Raw genomic sequence first — 20227 nt, forward strand, 5'->3', positions numbered from 1 at the left:
TTATTGTGTAGTTTTTGTTTTTCAAAGCTACTTGCAGAGCTTGGGAGAAGATGATGGGTATAGACCCAATTAAAATTTCATAAAGCTTGCTGTTCTTAATGAGATTCAGCCAGTTTTCTTGAATAAACAATCTTTACATTGCTGTAAACCTATGGTTAATTTCTAGATTTCTGAAAAAATTGATTTTTACAATTTCTGCTTTTGTTCCTTTTGCTTTTATGGATTTTAGAAGGTCCTTACTCTGTTATTTCAGGAGTACTTTCTAAAGCAATTTTGCAAGTTTATGACAGTTTGTGTGTGAAACTTATCTATGCATTAAATAAATATATGACATTTGACTCACATTTTCTCTCCCTGAATATCAAAAATATTCATTATCTCTGGCATTGTGTTATTATCAATAAAAATCTGATCACCATCTTATTTCCTTTGCCCTTTAAATGACTTAATTATTTTGATATTTTGTCCAATTTTTTTGTTGTTTATTTTTCTTTCAGGGCTTCATTTCAAAAGAAGCATTCTGGAATAATTTTCCCTAAGAGATACTGTCCTTTCAATATGTAATTTTGAGGGGTTTTTTTCTTTTTAAAATTTTAGTAACATTTTTCTGAATTCATGTTATAGTATTTGTCTTGTTTCATTGATTTCACTTTCTTCTTTGGTGACACATATATATGCTCAATTCACTTTAATTATGTTCTTTATCTGTCACTTCATTTCAATATTTTATTTTATTTTTTCTTGATGTTTAAATAGTCTTTCTATCTTAAGGCATTCACTCTTGTTTTTCTTTTAGTTTATTGTTTATTTTGGAAATGAAATTTTCTTTTATTTCTTGCCTTTCTAGAATTCTATCACTTAATGAGTTTTTCTAATTCTGATTTACATTATTATTTCATGTTTTGGATCAATTTTCATTTGTTTTGAAAAATTGTTAGACCTTTTTATTTTATATGCATATATTTGTTGCATGATCTAATTGCCTATAGGGAAAATATTCCACCCCGTATCCTTTCTTTTGGTACAATAACAATGTTGTTTATGTATATATTAAGTTAGCTTTCTAAGACTTTGAGAGGTAAGAAGAGATTTTCTAGTTCTTCTGCTCTACTAGTCCTTCTCTTGTTTCTGTGATGAGTTTAGAAATATTACCTTACAGTTTCTTTGATCTCCTGGCTCTGTGCCCCTTCTCTTTTCTGTGTATTCTGTATTTTCTGCATTTTTTTCCATTTCTTTTTTACTATTTTCTCTATTCTCCTTAATTTATCCAACTCCCAACAATTTCTCTCCAGTGGAAGAGAGAGCCTTCTGGTTAGTTTTGAGAGCTCATAGTGTTCTGGTTACTCCAGATCTTATATATTTCACTCTGGACCACTTGCATAAACCCATATGTTAAAGTATGTAAGACACAACCCAGTGTTAAATGCTCTTCTCAAATTGTCCTACTGTGTTTCCCAAGAAGTCTGTTGACTATTTGAGGGTTCTCACCTTCTGTGATCCCTCAGATGTCCCATTGATTCCCTGAGAATATAAAGGGCTTGTGGATGTTAGTGCTTTGTTCCCACTCACTCACACTTTGGGGTTGAGGGGGGAAACTATAACAGAGCAGGGCTTAGGGGACCTTCCCAGGACAGAACCCTCTGCCAATGTCCTCTCTTTTGATGTCTCTCTGAAGTACCTAGATAACAGTATCTGATGCACATTCCTGAGTTGTTTTACAGATGTTAAAACCTCCACCAAATGGAAGAAGTTAACTACTTAATGACCATGAGCACATAGCCCCCAGACTTACTGGAGCCTGAATATTGATAATGTTAACCAATGTGACAGCATCCTGTTACCTCACTATCAACCCATCAGAGAATTGTACAGGAGCTGATCACATACCCTGTAACTCCCCTCCCTCACTTTGCCTTTAAAAATGCCTCCCTGAAATCCATCAGGGAGTTCAGGCTTTTGAGCATTAATACTGTTCTGGACTCCTTGCTTGGCATCCTGCAATAAATGTTGCACTTCCCTTCACCACAACCTAATATCAGTAGATTGGCTTTACTGAGCATGAGTGAGGGCACCCAAGTTTAGTTCACTAGCAAAACTTGTCAATTTTTTTTTAAGATACAGTCTATATATCTGGGTATTCTGCCTTTTTATGGGGAAAATTTAGAAATATTCCAAAAATATTCTACCATCACCATCACTTTTACAAAATATATCTTGCATAAAGATTTTTTCCATTCATAGGCTTTCCCTCTCAATACTCCAGAAATTGTGCCTGTATAGTCTAGCTTTCAGAGTTATGAAGATGGAGAACCTGATGCCAACACTTTTTTTCTCTTTTCTTTAAGACTTTTTGTTTGTTTCTGCATGTAAGATTTAGAATTTTTGTTTTTGCTTTAAAGTAAAAAAGTTTCACCTGCATATATCTATCTTTACCTAATCTCTTTTAATCCATAGTACTGAAGCCAAATCTGGCCTCTCTACCCTGACACTGAATTAAATCTTGGAGACAGAGTTTTGGGTGAAGTAGAATAGTTTTATTGCTTTGCCAGGTAAAGGTGGCCACAGCCAGCTAATGCCCTCAAAATCGTGTGTCCCAACTTGGAGAGGGTAGTGAGAAATTTTATAGTAATGTTTCAAAGATGGCATGATCAGCTCATGGACATTCTTGTGATTGGTTGGTGGTGAGGTAAGTAGGAGTCAGCATCATCAATCTTCTGATTCCAACTGGTCTGGGGTCTACATGCTTGTGGGCAGCATACCACCATTAATCATTAACTTCTCCCACGTGGAGGAGGTTTCAGTATCTGCAAAACAGCTCATAGATATTGTTGTGTGCATTGATGGGGAACCAGGACCTTGCTCCAAAGCTGCACTCTTTTTACTCTTGACTGTTTCTCCCTTGTCTCGCATTCCCTCCTTTCCCTAATTAACAATTGCTTGAATCTGCCACTTGGAACTCGGGGAAGGTCATGGAGGCTGAATAAAGGCTATTTCCTGTAATCAAAGAAATAGGAGACACAGAAAGATTTTGTGCCCAGGAGCCTCATAAGGCCTTGCTCTGTATCAGTACCTGTTATTCATTGAAACTTTTCTCTTCCTACCTTTCTCAGGCAAAATTATGTAAATCTGAGAAAAATATATTAGAACAGAAAAGAGAAGAACAATACCTGACAGAACTATATTAGCTCTCAAGGCTGAACAGGCTCCACATTCTGTAAGGATGACAAAGAAAAATGTAGATCATTAGGATATCTTAGAATATCTTTCTTTTGTCTCCACAGATATAGCGAAGTTTGTGTCACTGATTATTTTTCTTTATTGTGTCACTTTTAGTCTGCTCTCATCTCTAATTCTGCATCTTCTGGTTGTCTTCTAGTCTCTTATCTCTTCCTTTTCTTTTGAATGTGAGAAAGCTTTCTTGATTTGTTTTTTAATGTTTTGTTTTTTGCAGCAATCAATGTGTTACTTATCTGCAACCATTTTATATTTTACTGAAAAAAACTTTCTTATTTGATATTGTTATAGTTGGGCATTCTGAATCTTATTATATGTTTGACTTTTCTGTAAATTACATTTTTTCCCATTCTTACTGTTACAGAACTCAGATTTGGCTGTTTGCTGCTCAATAGTCAATATTTGACAGACAAGTGCTGGTTGGAAAAGAAAAGTTGTTTTATTCAGGAGGTTGGCAACATGGGGAGAAGGCAGACTTGTATCCAAGAACCAACTTTGAAGATTCTGCTCTACCATGAAAGTTTTTAAAGGAAGAATCATTCAAGGAGGGGATCAGAGTGTTCATTATCTTCCACAGTATGCAGACTTTCTGCTGATTGTTTGCTGGTGAGGTAACAGGGAAGGGAGAGTTCCAGGAATCTTGTGCTCAGGCTGAAGTTACCATCCTCCACCTGGGTGACAGCCTTAGTTCCTGCAGAAGAGCTCAAAGATATTTTTATACATATTACCTGAGGAGGAACCACGATGCTACCTCATCGTGCACTATTGTTTCTTGACTGCTTCTCCTTTGTTTCTGATTCCTTTCCTCCCCTGATTAGCAACTGTTTGAATCTGCCCTTTGGAACTCAGGGAATGTCAAGGAGGCTGACTAAAGCCTATTTCCTATTAACAAGAAAGAGGGAACATGGAAATAATTGTACCCAGGAGGGCTCCACAGGGTCTTGCTCAGTTTCATTACCATTTTTGTCTTTCAAATGGGAACATTGGTTCTGGATATTGTTTCCCTTGTCTTTAATTACTGAAGTTAACAAATTCCTCTTGTTCCTAGTCTGATGATATATTTGCAAAAGGTGGTATATGTAAAACTAAGATGGGTCAGATATTTTTATAATTATCTGTTTAAATTATTAAAATCTGTACAAAGAAAATTGGCTTTTTTTTTTATTTGCCAGTATAGGAAGTTCACTTGCTTGAAAGAGATATAAAGGAAGCTACAACCTGATGAAGTTACAGAGCAAAGATTTTGCTGTCAAAGGAAATGACTTTTCTTGTTTATTTTTATGCTTGTTCTGTTTGTGTGACTGTGGCTAATTGGGATATAACCACACCTTGCCTAAATGTCATAACTACTCTCATTTGGAGTCTTTTGAGCTCTTTGGCTTAAAATACTCTGATTCAGGGTAAGATGAGTGTGACTGCAGCATCCAACAACTTCCTCATGATCACCCAACCAACAGTCCATGTTACAGTTGAAAGTGTGTGGTATCCTGGTCAAGCCAGGCTGTGTAACAAAGTAGAATTCTAATTACCTGTATAGAAGTAACTAATACAGGAAGATTTTGTGATAGATAAATGGTTGTATTACTAATTTTTAAGTAACAATCAAATTTAACAAGAGCCTGATTCCCCTCTCCAGCTGACAGTAATGTAATACATCCCTCTTTATTTAGTCTACTGTCCTAGGCAATTCTTGAATGAAAGGGAGCACTGCAACCAGAGTTCTGCATGCTGCCATCCAGTGAATTTCCTGAAATCTGTAAATGTAAGACTTATTGAAACTGATAGGTGTCACTTCGGGGGGTCTTAGGAGCCAGTCCTTTATTTCTCAGCACAGAAAAAATTCAGCAAGAGGCAAAGTGATAGATAAGAAGTGATTTATTAGAATAGAATGCTTGTGAGGCTTACAAGCAGGTGGGTGAGAGGATGCTGCCCTGAGAACTTAGTGGTCTACAGTTTTATAATCAAAGGAAAAGTGGGGAGTGGAAAAATATCTTCTTTGTCTTGTTTGAGTAGTCATCATGCTTCCATCCTCAGCTCCTCCTCCAGGTTGGGGAGGGGAGTTTTTTTGTCCCTACACGATCAAGCCAGGACTGTAAAAATTATTTCAGGTCTCTTTACAATGAGCACCTTTTCATAAACTATTGTTTTTCATGTGTGCTGAGAGCATGTCCTAGGGATCATTAACTTACTGAGCTCACTGGGCAGGATGTGGGTCTCGTGCCAGTATTGTTTTTTTGTTTTGGGACATGTCTTACGCTTCTGTCACTTGGTTTTGTTGCTAGGCAAGCCTGCTTGGTTTTGTGGTTAAGTAAGCCTGCTTTCTTGAGTGAACATTAACTTACAGCAGTCTCCCATATTTTTTCTTTACTTACAATCCTCTATGGGTTAACAATTTAAATACCTACTTTGTCCATTTACGCTGTCCCTATAATTTTTAGGGACTGGTATGACATAATTTAAGAAGCTGATTCTAAATCCTGATTATGCATTAGATTTCAGAAATTTTTGTTTTTGAATACTGATGTGCAGACCTCACTCCAGTCTAATTAAAATAGAATGTCTATGGAATTGCTGTTGTAAGAATTCCCCCAGGTGATTCTAATATGTAGCAAAGATTAAGAATCACTGTTTTAGAGCATGTATCTTTATCATTTATTTTCCCTTAGTATGACTAAGTCGCATCATCTGGGTTTATCTTAGAAAGGGGGTAGTAAGAGTGCCAGCATGATAAACAGGTTGCTATACCTAAAGTTGAGGCTATAGGGTGTGCAAAGTCAGTCATATTCTTCTTGAGAGAGATCTATTTGCCTGAGATAAGTTAATAATTATTTATTTGATTCAATCAATATAATGTATTATTATTATTAAACCTATCCTTACTTTTACAGAAGAGAGATGCTCTCAGATTATTAAAATGTTAATTTTCTAGTGGCTCACTTAAAAGGCAGCATGTATGGGACTTAATAAAGTAAGTGGGGCTGGAGTAAATTTAAAAAAAATAATAATAAGTTATAGTTCCTATTGTCATGGAATTTAGGGCTTATTTGTCAAACTAGTGGGGAAAACCTCAAAAGTACTATGATTGTTATGATAAAGAGAAGTCTAGAGCAGCATGCACTTAACTCAGATTTTACATGTTTATGTAAGTGGCTGGGGAGCAGGGAAGATTTTTGTGGGACATCAACAAAGCCTTTGTTATAAAGAGCATAGTATAGAAGGCACCAAATAAAAGACAGAAGCCATGGAATCCAGGTATAACTCAGAAACTTTCTAGTTACATAATCCTGACTGAATTCTCCAGTCTCCCTGAATATCCTTTCCTCACACTTAAAATTTATATGATAATAATTGGCATCTGTAACTTTTCAGATATAGTGTGAAACATAATCATGTATTTGAAAGTAATCTGGTAATTATCAAGTGCTATATAGATATCATATAACACTAATGTTATTTATAACTTTGTGATTTCTTTTAATGTCATGACACAAATTTGTTCATAAAAAATATAGAAAACATGATGGAAAACTTGGCAATCAAATATAACAGGGATGACATGTTATATTTCAATGAACACTAACCATCTAATTAAGAGTTGCATATATTTTGACTTTGATTTTCATGATGTAGTCAAATTAACCTTTTTGGTGATAGAGTGATACTTATTATCCTATAACATATTTCCTCAGAGGGAACAATACTGTACCAGTATCCAGGAGGAAAAGTGTACCAGAAGGGAAATATTACAGATTCTTCTCTTCATTTCACATATCCAGTCCTCCTATGGAAGAACTCTGAACAATTGATACAAGGTGATTGGCAAACTGAGAGGATGAGACAAAGATGTTTTTGAGTTTCCTGACAATTTACCTTTTTTTTCTTTAACCTCCTCCTCCTCACATGTCACCAAGCCTCTAATATAGTCTGAGTTTGGTAAGAGTATATGGGTTTGCATTGTACTGTGCCCTGAGTTTTAGAATCAAATTTTGCCTAATTATCATTAAATCCATAATTATATAACATAAACAACACACCAGCTTACAATTGTTGCTTCAGACAAAATTGCTGTGGTAACAAATAATGTAAGTAATCAATAGTTGAAAGCAATAAATGTTCCTCTCTCCTGTTACATAAGCTTTGACTCTACTTGCCTCTGCCCCATTCAAAACAAGATGTTTATTTTCATTCTGAGGCCAAGCTGATGGTTCCTACCTGGAACATGCCATTCTCATGCCAGCGATCAAGAATGGAAAACAGCTTAACTTAACCATATAATCACCCTTAAACTTCCACTTGTTAATGGAAAGCATCATTATTTCCTTATATTCAATTGGCCACATCACATGTTATTGCAAAACCCTAAGTCAATGAAGCTGGGCTATATAATCTGCCTACAGAACATATATGCAAATCACATGACTGAGAGCAGAGAAGTATAATCTTAGTACAGGGAAGGAAAATCATCCAATTTAATATTGGTCAGTTGGCATTTGCTCCAGAAGAAATTTAAAATCTAATCAGCTGTCTGAACTGTCTAAGGGCCACCCAAATGAGACAATTCAGAACAAAAACTGGGAGTAGAAAAATTTTGAATTTAGTTATTACAATTCAAATTTACGAAAAATAACGGAATTTTATTTTTCATTTTAATTTTCCCCCCGGAATTTAATAATAGAAGAAATTCCATGTTATTCAAAACTAAATAATCTATTGTAATGCACACCAGTGCCTTGAGTGTGACACCATTCCCTGGTCCTAGGTAGATGTACCAATTTTCACATTTGCTATTTGGGGAGCACCTAACTGAAAATAGGAGTAAGGTTGTGTTAGCCCAGTATTATGTCATGTTTTATACACTTCTCTCTCATACGGTAAATAGACAAGGAGGTTTTACATGAAGAAGCAAGGGGAGCCTGCAGCTTACTTGCTGCTTTTCTCCTTACTCTGTTAAACATCCCTTCCCAAGAGGGGCATGTTATCTGTCTCATTGTTTCTCATGATACCTTCTCTGACTTGGTCTTGTATTGACAAACTGTGAAACAGGCTATGATCCCTAGGCAGTAGATTAGTCAAAGTGCTGAGAATTTTGTTTACAGACCCAGAGGCTCCATGTGCTACTCTTCTAAGGTCTAGAGCAGAGCTTTTCAATAGAATAGAATAGAATAGAATAGAATAAAATAGAATAGGATAGAAACCACATGTGTAATTTTAAATTTCCTAATAGCCGCATTAAAAATAAAAAGATTAGGTGACATTAAATTTGTTAATATAGTTTATTCAACTTAATATATTCAAACTATTATCATTTCTACATGTAATCAATATAAAATTATGAAAAAATATCTTATCTTTGTTTTCTTTATTAAATCTTTGAAATCCAACACATATTTAATACTTAGAGCACATCTCAGTTTGACGAGCCACACTTTCAGTGCTCATAAGACATGTGTGCCTGGAGATATTTATTAGACAGTGGAGGTCTAGAATACTGTTTTTGTATCCATTGGAGGTTGGAAGAGGTTGTGCTTTCTTTTTTATTATTTATTTATTTATTTTATTCTTGGCTGTGTCAGGTCTTAGTTGCAGCATGCAGGCTATTCGTTGTGGCGCACAGGCTTCTCTCTATTTGTGGCATGCGGGTTTTCTCTCTCTGGTTGAGGTGTGCAGACTCAGTAGTTGTGGCCTGGGATTAGTTACCCCTCAGCATGTGGGATCTTAGTTCCCTTACCAGGGATTGAACCCACGTCCCCTGCATTGGAAGGCAGATTCTTTACCACTGGACCACCAGGGAAGTTCCTGAAGAGGTTATAATTTCTTGAATAACTTTCTTAAAGCAGTTCTGAGGTACATATTATAAAATAGCATGCCAGCCGAACTATATTTTGTTATTTATAAAAGGAAAGCTTATACTCTACCTTCAGCCTCATCTGCTTCTTTGCATCTGTTTTCACTTAGTTCAGTATGCCACTTATTAAAATTGAGAAGCCTGACTTATATTTTACCTGGATGAGAGGCATCATAGCTTACCAGGCCAACGGATCCATAGTCTCCTGAAAGGTCAAGCCAATATGAGTTTTGAGCTCAAGTCTTGTAAATTGTAAGAGTCAATAGATGAGTAAACTACTTATTGGTAAAGTTTGCTGCATTTTTAAGGGTATGAAATGTTTCATAACTATTTAACAGAAAAATTCAACATATATTTCAACTTAGGTAGGAATCTAACATCTTTACAATTATATTTCTTATACTTTTAATAGCAAATTATTTATTAATTTATATTCTATCTAAACTGCAAAGCTCAGCTAAAGGTGCTGTATACACATAGTGCAATAAAAAGGGACATTTTACATTCCAATAAAGAAGTTTACATACCATTCACCTTTCACTTGATATACTGTCCAATAAAGATAATTACTTTTCAGTTGTAATGTAATGTCATAGTGTGTTACCATTCACAGTAATAGAGAACTTTATCTGACTGCCAATAAAATAGCAAAAAAAAACACCAATTAATTAAGTTTCAAGGTCCCATAATAATAATTATCACAACAAAGGGATATCTCATTTGATAAAGTCATTACATAGAGACTTTAGCAGTAATTTCAACTATTCTATCAGCTATCAACTCTAAAAAAAGAAAGGTGCTTTGAACATGCATACGTGTTTTTACCCACTTTATATTCTCATCTAAATCTTTAAAACACAAGAAACTAATTGTATGTTTTGATTATAAAAGGCTCTACAATATTATGGAACTCAGCAAATATACTGTCACTTAAAATTCAGATCTCTATAATTGACAACAGATTGCCCTTATTTTGCTTTTCCATACCATTAATTAATTCTAGAAGTATTTTTTTATTCTTATTAGAGTATAATTGATTTACAATGTTGTGTTAGTTTCTGATGTACAGCAAAGTGTATCAGTTATACATATACATATATCTAGTATTTTATAGATTCTTTTCCCATATAGGTCATTACAGAGTATTCAGAATAGTTCCCTGTGCTATACAGTAGGTCCTTATTAGTTATCTATTTTATATATAGTAGTGTGTATTTGTCAGTTCCAGTCTCCCAGTTTATCCCTCCCTCCCACCCCAGTAACCATGTTTGTTTTCTACATCTGCAACTCTGTTTCTGTTTTGTAAATATGTTCATTTGCACCACTTATTTAGATTTCACATACAAGTGATATTATATGTTATATGTCTTTCTCTGTCTGACTTATTTCACTCAGTGTGACAATCTCTAGTTCCAACCATGTTCCTGCAAATGGCCTTATTTGATTCTTTTTTATGGCTGAGTAATATTCTATTGTATATATGTTCCACATCCTCTTTATCCATTCCTCCCTTAAATGTCCATTGACAGAGGAATGAATATAGAAATATTTGAATAAGACATGTTCAAGGCAGTATGAAATAATCATTAAAAGGATAGGTGCCATAGCCAAGAATATCTGGATTCAAATCTTAGCTACATCACTTTCTACCCCTATAATCTTGAACAATATATTAAGACGTTTTATGTTTTGATTTTTTATCTGTAAAAAGGCAGTAATATTAACCCATAAATTTGGGTCAGGATTACAGTAATTAATGGATGTAAAATGATTCAGAACAGTGCTTGGTATAGAGGAAGTAATCAGTAAACATTTGGTGATAAAGTTTTAGTAGTAGTAGTAGTATTAATGTCATTATCTGTAAATCTGCACATACAGTATTTTGGGGATTTTTTGTTTTTGTCTGTTTGTTTGTCTGTTTTTGCCCATGCAGAGCTTCTTGTGGGATCTTAGTTCCCTGACCAGGGATAGAACCTGAGCCCTTGGCAATGAGAGTGTGAAGCCCTAACCACTGGACTCTCAGGGAATTCTCAGTGTGTATAGTATTTGGATCACCCTTCAATTAAGAAATAAGAATATCTTATCAATTAAGAAATAAGAATATCTTATAAGAATATCTGCATTCCAGGATTTTTTAACTTAAATTCCTTTTCTTCAGTTTCTATAAAAAAATTCACTGTGGAAAAAAAAAATGTTGTTAATCAAAAGAGATGAATTAAAAATATGCTGCCTATCTATTCCATGAGACCATTCTATAAGAGTTCCTCAATAAATATCACATATTATTCATTTTATTATTAATTATCCACCTATCTACATACTCTGAGCTTTAAGCTTTGAACAACTTAGAGAGCCATAAAGTAATACCAGTGGTCATTTTAGGTATCCCCACTGGAATACTTTGTTCTTTATCATGATTAATATAAATAAATATTATTCATTAATTCAGTCACTCTACAAACAATATTTACAATAAAGCTGAACACTGTGCAGAGCACTGAGGTTAAAAACAAAGTCTCTGTTCTCTAGGACTTTATAGTTAAATAAATCAATGATTTCCAGAACAGGGTTTGACATTGAGAAAATATTCACACTTCTCTTTATACGTTTATCTCATCCTTTTTATGTCTATTTTGTGCATATTTTATATAGTGCAAATGTGTATATATAGAGAGTTGTACATGAATATTTTTCAGAAATAAAAAAGTTCATATATTAGAAAAATTAAAAAAATTATACTGATGCAGGCACATGATATAACTGAGATCATAGTATAAAGAAATCTAATTAAGTATGAAAATTATGATTACATAAATACATAAAGTAGAGAGTGATAGAGAAGAAGACAAGTCTCTTAAGCCTGGATGTTTAGGGAACACTATCTCCTGGTGATCATACTTGTGTTTTATGAAAACTGAATTGTCCACCTTCAGGTTGAAAGATTGGAAGAGATGAATGAGATCTGCAGATATTTAAGTCTGAGTCTGCCACATCCAAATGGCATGGGATTAGGGATTATGAATGACAATGTTTGCATGATTAATATGAAGAGAATGCAGGGAGCAGGTACTCTGAGCAGTAAGCAGTAACTTGCCCATGGAGAACTCTGCATGTCATTCTTAGAAGTTGATATTTCATTCCGTGGGCAGTTGAAAATTATTCGCATTTAAATAATGGAACAATGTGTTCAGATTTGAATTTTAGAAAAACTAAAATACTGAGATTTAACATTTATCTAGTGTTTATTGTGAGTTGGGCACAGTGCTATATATTTCATATACATTATATAATTAAATTTAATGTTCATGTTCTATGAGATAGGGACTATTACTAGGCCTGTTGATAGATTAATAAAGAATAAAGAAGATAACTAACTTGCCCAAGGTAGAGAACTAATAAATGGTGGTTCTAGGACTCAAAACCAGGTCTCATTGGACTCAAAAGTGTGCTCTCTCCATTTTAATAGTAGGCTGGAGTATGCTGTAAGACTAGAGACTATTAATAAACAGTTGTAAACACACCAAGAAGCGTTGGTGAGAGTACAAATGTACTGTGCTGAGACAGGAGCAGGCATTGAGATTGGGAATTAAAATCAGTTCAGCAAATATTTAAGGAGTGTCTCCTGTGTGGACAGGTAGAATTCAATGTGGGCCACTGCTTATACTAACCACAAAATTATTGGATATATTGTCCATTATGACATTCAATATTTTACCTCTCAAACAAAAATTAAGAGATTAATTTTCATGAAAATGTATGCATTTCTTGATAAACAGTAAGATTTATTTTATGAAACCACTGGAATGATATAATTTAACAAGTTTACCTTTATGTTTCAGGATTCAGGAAGCTGGGAGTCAAAGTTAATGACCAATTACATTGCTTATATTAGCCTAACATTTCTTTGTTCTTATTTTTACTCATCTTTTGTGTTTTAAAAATGTATTCTCTGTGGTAATTCAATTTTTATTAAAAGTCATATCAAATTTTAGAAAGAATATGCTATATTACATAAATAGCTGTGGAATAAAATAATTTTAAAAATAGTGTACTCCAATTTATAAAAATGTGCACGTTTCCCTCCTTGAATTGAGGATTTTTTTTTATCGTATATAAAACAAAAAGGAAAACAATTGAAAAAGTTAAAATATTTTCTAATCACATGAAGTGTTCTAAATTCCAAGCAAAGTTAATTACCAAGACTCCGTAGTAAACATACTTCTTTACACCCTGACCCCTATATTTTTTACTGGAAGATTAATAACATGTATCTTAGCAACCACACCTGGACCCAAGGCACTTGGGAAAGTCTTGGCAGAATTCAAGGTCAAAATACTCTAAGTTTAGATTGAATGCCAAGAGATTATATGCCTCTTTGCTTCTCAAATGAATTAATAAATTTGTATAGATGGAAATTTAAAGAAAAAAATTAAAAAGAGGAAAAAGGAAAGAAGGAATGAAAAATGCCTAATGGATAGGTAAATGTTAAGTATGATAAAGCAGAATGATCTAATTTAATCAAATATGAATTTAGGTACCCATCTAATGCAAATAAATAGTTGGCTGACTTTTAGGCTTGAGATCATAACTATGGGAAGAAATTAGTATATAATTAATGATTACAGAAGATAAAATGAAGATGATGTTCATAAACATAAACAAACCTTATTAATATCTACACATATATTGGAGACAATGCCTACACAGCATTTCATAGACAAAAGGATAAGAAGCACAGAGAATGTAGGTTTTCCTATTGGAGTTAGATATTAATTGTCAAATGCCTCACTAGCAAAACCATAAGAATGAAGTTAGAGCAAAGTGGTTGGCAACGTTGATAGGTGTTATGCTTACTCTTGTTTCTATACATATAGAAATTAGAGAACAACTCTAAGGGGAGACTTTAAATTTCCAATGGCTATAACAAAACCAGAATCTCTAACTGTAGTAAGGGTGAAACAAGACAGAGAATGTGTATAGTGGGATTTCCCTAAAATTTGGGATTGGGCCATGAAGTCCAGAAAATATTAAAGGAGTGAGACATTCTAGTGAACGTTGCTGAGATGGAGTGCATGTGTGTTAAGTTGCCTGATGAATCCTAAGGCAGGTTAAAGTTGCAACCCATATTTAATTACTTTAACTTAGATTTAAAAAATTTAAATTATAGTAGCTTGGAACCCATTATAAGAATTACATAATCTATTCATTTTAACTTACAATTTTGATTATTATGTTCACATTCTGTGAGTCAGAGAAAATGAAGTGCCCTAAAATTTTTATAATCAATATGCTTCAATAATTTTGAGTGGAACTTAATAAAATATTAGCTATATAATAAAGTTAAATAGCTGACTCATATAAGGCATGGGGAAACGGTTTGAGTCTTTAAAGGGGAGTCACAGAATTTACCTTCAAGCAGGAACGCTTTGCTAATAAAGAGATTTATTTTTACTTTTTAGCTTGATTGCAGGGGTTAAAAAACAGAGTGTGAGTCTGAAAATATGACCCCAAGAGCATTTCAAGGGAAACACACACACACACACACACACACAGAATTTTTCTCCAGGAGGAAACACTAAGCAGTAGAATAATACATACACATTTTTTTTTAACTGGCAGAAAGGTATCTTAGAAGTTATTCTGTTTTTATAACAAAGAATAAAACATAAAAAAAAAAAAATGAACGGGGACAAAAACCCTTCTCTCCTGATTCCAAGTAAAGTACTATTGTATTTCCCCCTTGTGTCATTCAATTACAGTTGATAAAAATAAACTAATAATATAAGGTAATGAATTAACATAAAGATTTAGGAAATTAATAAGGAGACAGAGTTTTAGATGATCAGAGAAGTTTTACAGAGGAAGAGGGATTTGTGCACTCTCAAAGAATGTAAATTTCAGAGAGAACAATTCTACTGGAGGGAACAAGCTTGGATAGTAGAATATTTCTACTACTCTATTTCATAGAGAAGAGTAGAGGGCAAATCTCTAATCATTTTTCCCCTAACGATACTGCAGCAAAGGCTTTAGTATCCCTCTCAGCAAGGCATTCTCATTAATATCTTATATTTTTAAGCAAGAATCAGTATTTCCAAGACACTTTCACATATATTAGGTCTTTTGACTAACACAATTGCCCTGTGAGATATTGTTAACATTTTATCTACGAGAAAATTGAGGCTCAAACATTTTACCTGATTTATTCGCAGTCATATAGCTATTTAGCCACAAAGATGAGTTTGAATGCAGGTCTTATGACTCCATGCCTTATGCTTTTCTAACATATCACAGCTAGGACTTATCCAGTCTGACGCTGAAACAGTTCTTGGTCAATGGAAAATTCTGGAAGAAGGTGCAAGAGCATTTTGGAAAAATTGCTACTCCCTTTTCTCAAGGAGATGATTGTAACTTTAATCTGGATTTAACTGCAAGGAATTCTAGTTCAACTGTCTCATAAATCTGTTTCCCTCATGGCTACTTATGTGTCCTCAGGTTTTTCTCTTGGCAGAAAGCTCGGGATTAATGTTGCTGAGATATCGCCAATGTCCCACATGTATTATATGGCTCTTATTTGTACCATCTAACTCTATTTAGTCAAGGGTAAGGGAAGGATATGATAGGATTTCACTAAGTTAAAAATAAGTACAGCTTACTGATAATGATATTATAACTCTATGATAGCAAAGGCCACAGTAGAATGTTTTTATTTTTCAGTGGAAACCAAGTCACCTGTGTAGGGGAGGAAGTTTCCTTTTTCCTCTTCTAGATTCTTTGGTCGAATAATTAAATTGACATGAAACAGATTAATAGGAGAAAAACAAATTTAATTTGGACCTAGAGGAGCTCATAGTAATATGAGTCTCAAAGAAGTGACCAGAGCAGATGTTACCTGAGAGTAGGTTCTTGTCTTGTCACAGAAAGAATTCAGAGATGAGAAATGAAGGAAAGAAAAGCAAGGATTTATTAAGCTATATACACTCTCAAGGGGAGAGTGGGCAGACTCAGGTGAGTGGCTGTCATGAGCTTCTTTCACAAACTGGTTATATAAGGCATGAAAATGAATGGGTAGAATATTCAATGAGGAGGGAGGGGTATGGGTCATGTTTCCTGATTTTCATCCCAGTTCCACCCTCCCGAGAGGAGGAGGAATTATTGCCCTTATTTATTGTTTTTTGTTCTTTTTGAATTTTATTTAATTAATTTATTTAATACAGTAGGTTTTTATTAGTTATCTATTTTATACATATTAGTGTATAGATGTCAATCCCAATCTCCCAATTCACCCCCTCACCACCAACCTCCCCCACTTGTTCTGGCTTGTGTCCATACCTTTATTCTCTACAACTGTGTCTCTATTTCTGCCTTGCAAACCAGTTTATCTGTACCATTTTTCTAGATTCCACATATATGTGTTAATATACTGTATTTATTTTTCTCTTTCTGACTTACTTCATTCTGTATGACAGTCTCTAGGTCCATCCGCATCTATACAAATGACCCAATTTCATTCCTTTTTATGGCTGAGTAATAGTCCATTGTATATATGTACCACAACTGCTTTATCCATTCATCTGTTGATGGGCATTTAGGTTGCTTCCATGACCTGGCTATTGTAAATAGTGCTGCAATGAACATTGGAGTTCATGTGTCTTGAATTATGCTTTTCTCCGGGTATTTGCCCAGTAGTGAGATTGCAGGGTCATATGGTAATTCTATTTTTAGTTTTTAAGGAACCTCCATACTGTTCTCCATAGTGGCTGGATCAATTTACATTCCCACCAACAGAGGAAGAGGGTTCCCTTCTCTCCACACCCTCTCCAGCATTTGTTGTTTGTAGATTTTCTGGTGATACCTATTCTCACTGGTGTGAGGCGATACCTCACTGTAGTTTTGATTTGCATTTCTCTAATACTTAGTGATGTTGAACAGCTTTTCACGTGTCTCTTGGCCATCTGTATGTCTTCTTTGGAGAAATGTCTATTTAGGTCTTCTGCCCATTTTTGGATTGGGCTGTTTGTTTTTTTGATACTGAGCTGCATAGGCTGCTTGTAAATTTTGGAGATTAATCCTTTGTCAGTTGCTTCATTTGCAAATATTTTCTCCCATTCTGAGAGTTGTCTTTTCATTTGTTTATAGTTTCTTTTGCTGTGCAAAATCTTTTAAGTTTCATTAGGTCCCATTTGTTTACTTTTGTTTTTATTTCTTTTTCTCTAGGAGGTGGGTCAAAAGAGATCTTGCTGTGGTTTATGCCAAAGAGTGTTTCCTCTAAGAGTTTTATAATGTCTGTTCTTACATCTAGGTCTTTAATCCATTTTGAGTTTATTTTTGTGTATGGTGTTAGGAAGTGTTCTAATTTCATTCTTTTACATGTAGCTGTCTGGTTTTCCCAGCTCCACTTATTAAAGAGACTGTCTTTTCTCCATTGTATATCCTTGCCTCCTTTGTCAAAAATTAGTTGACCAGAGGTGTGTGAGTTTATCTCTGAGCTTTCTATCCTGTTCCATTGACCTATATTTCTGTTTTTGTGCCAGTACAATATTTTCTTGATTGCTGTATGTTTGTAGTATAGTCTGAAGTCAGGGAGTCTGATTCCTCTAGGTCCACTTCTTTCCCTCAAGATTGCTTTTGCTATTTGGGGTCTTTTGTGTCTCCATACAAATTTTAAGATTTTTTGTTCCAGTTCTGTAAAAAATATCATTGGTAATTTGATAGGGATTGCACTGAATCTGCAGATTGCTTTGGGGAGTATAGTCATTTTCACAATGTTGACTCTTCCAATCCAAGAACATGGTATATCTCTCCATCTGTTTGTGTCATCTTTGATTTCTTTCATCAGTGTCTTATAGTTGTCTGAGTATAGGTCTTATACCTCCTTAGGTAGGTTTATTCCTAGGTATTTTATTTTGTTTGTTGTGATGGTGAATGATATTGTTTCTTTAACTTCTCTTTCTGATATCTCATTGTTAGTGTATAGGAATGCAAGAGATTTATGTTTATTAATTTTGTATCCTGAAACTTTACCAAATTAATTAATTAACTCTAATAGTTTTCTGGTGGCATCTTAGGGATTTTCTAGGTATTGTATCATGTCATCTGCAAACAGTGACAGTTTTACTTCTTCTTTTCCAATTTGTATTCCTTTTATTTATTTTCCTTCTCTGATTTCCGTGGCTAGGACTTCCAAAACTATGTCAAATAATAGGGGCCAGAGTGGACATCTTTGTCTTGTTCCTGATCTTAGAGGAAATGCTTTCAGATTTTCACCATTGAGAATGGTGTTTGCTGTGGGTTTGTCATATATGGCCTTTATTATTTTGAGGTAGGTTCCCTCTATGTCCATTTTCTGGAGAGTTTTTATCATAAATGGGTGTTGAATTTTGTTGAAAGCTTTTTCTGTGTCTATTGAGATGATCATATGGTTTTTATTCTTCCATTTGGTAATATGGTGTATCACATTGATTGATTTGTGTATATTGAAGAATCCTTGCATCCCTGGGATAAATCTCACTTGATCATGGTGTATGATCCTTATGATGCTTTGTATTTCTGCTGTGACCACTGTAACTTCTCCTTTTTAATTTCTAATTTTATTGATTTGAGTCCTCTCTCTCTTTTTCTTGATGAATCTGGCTAAAGGTCTATCAATTTTTTTTTTTATCTTCTCAAAGAACTACCTTTTAGTTTATTGGCCTTTGCTATCATTTTCTTTGTTTCTATTTCATTTATTTCTGCTCTGATCTTTATGATTTCTTTCCTTCTACTAAGTTTGGGTTTTGTTTATTCTTCTTTCTCTACTTTTTTAAGTGTTACGTTAGATTGTTTATTTGAGATTTTTCTTGTTTCTTGAGGAAGAATTGTATTGCTATAAACTTCCCTCTTAGAACTGCTTTGACTGCATCCCATAGGTTTTGGATCGTCATGTTTTCATTTTTATTTGTCTCTAATTATTTTTTGATTTCGTCTTTGATTTATTCAGTGATATCTTGGTTATTTAGTAATGTATTGTTTAGCCTCCATGTGTTTTTTTTTTTTTTTCCCCTGTAATTTATTCCTAATCTTATAACATTGAGGTTGGAAAAGATACCTTGATATGATGTCTATTTTCTTAAATTTATCAAGGTTTGATTTGTGACCCCGGTTGTGATCTCTCCTGGGGAATATTCTATGTACACTTGACAAGAAAGTGTAATCTTGCTGTTTTTGAATGGAATGTCCTATAAATATCAATTAATGTGTCTGGTCTATTGTGTCATTTAAAGCTGTGTTTCCTTATTAATTTTCTGTCTGGATGATCTGTCCATTGGTGTAAGTGAGGTATTAAAGTTCCCCACTATTATTGTGTTACTGTTGATTTCCTCTTTTATAGCTGTTAACATTTGTCTTTTGTATTGAGGTGCTCCTATGTTGGGTGCATATATATTTATAATTGTTACATCTTCTTGTTGGACTTATTTAGTCTTGATTAAAAGTGTCATGACATTGGTGCATGAATGGAACTTCTTATCTGAAAGATTAATTTTATTGTAATGAGGGCATAATGATCAAATGGTTACATTCTGATGCCAGAGATTCCCTTTTCCCACCTTCTTTTGTCTGCATCCAGGACCCTCATCACCCTAAAATGTGTGGTTTCCTGTCATTCTGAGGTTCCTGTTTTTGTTTGTCTGCCCAAGGACCCCCAGTGTTCACAAAATGTATGGTTCCTGTCATTTGACCCATGCCCCCCTTTCTCTGCTCATATGTAGCTATCTGCCTGCTCTAACACAGGCAATTTTACATCATTTAGACAAAGGAACAAAATATTTGTGAACAATTGACAAGACAAAGAAGTTTGGGCTTGGGTTAGTAAATTAGTGTAGAAATAACAAGATTTGTTTATACAACCTTCTCAGCCCTAAATTCTCTATCTCTGGTTATGAGGATGTCTCTACCTCCTGGTTAGTACAGGGCAAGTACATTTCATATGGCGGATTTATTTCCTGCCTTCATGGGAACAAATGTATTCCTCTTGCATTTTCTGTTTCTTAAGTTTAATTCAAAATAATCAATATGCCAATATGGCATTATTTTGGAGTGGCCTGTCCCAAACCTATTACCTTCTTTATCTGGGTCCAAGTTGAGTTCATAAATGATTTTACAAATCCAAAG

This window comes from Phocoena sinus, chromosome 20 (genome assembly GCF_008692025.1).
Source record: "Phocoena sinus isolate mPhoSin1 chromosome 20, mPhoSin1.pri, whole genome shotgun sequence".
Taxonomy (NCBI): domain Eukaryota; kingdom Metazoa; phylum Chordata; class Mammalia; order Artiodactyla; family Phocoenidae; genus Phocoena; species Phocoena sinus.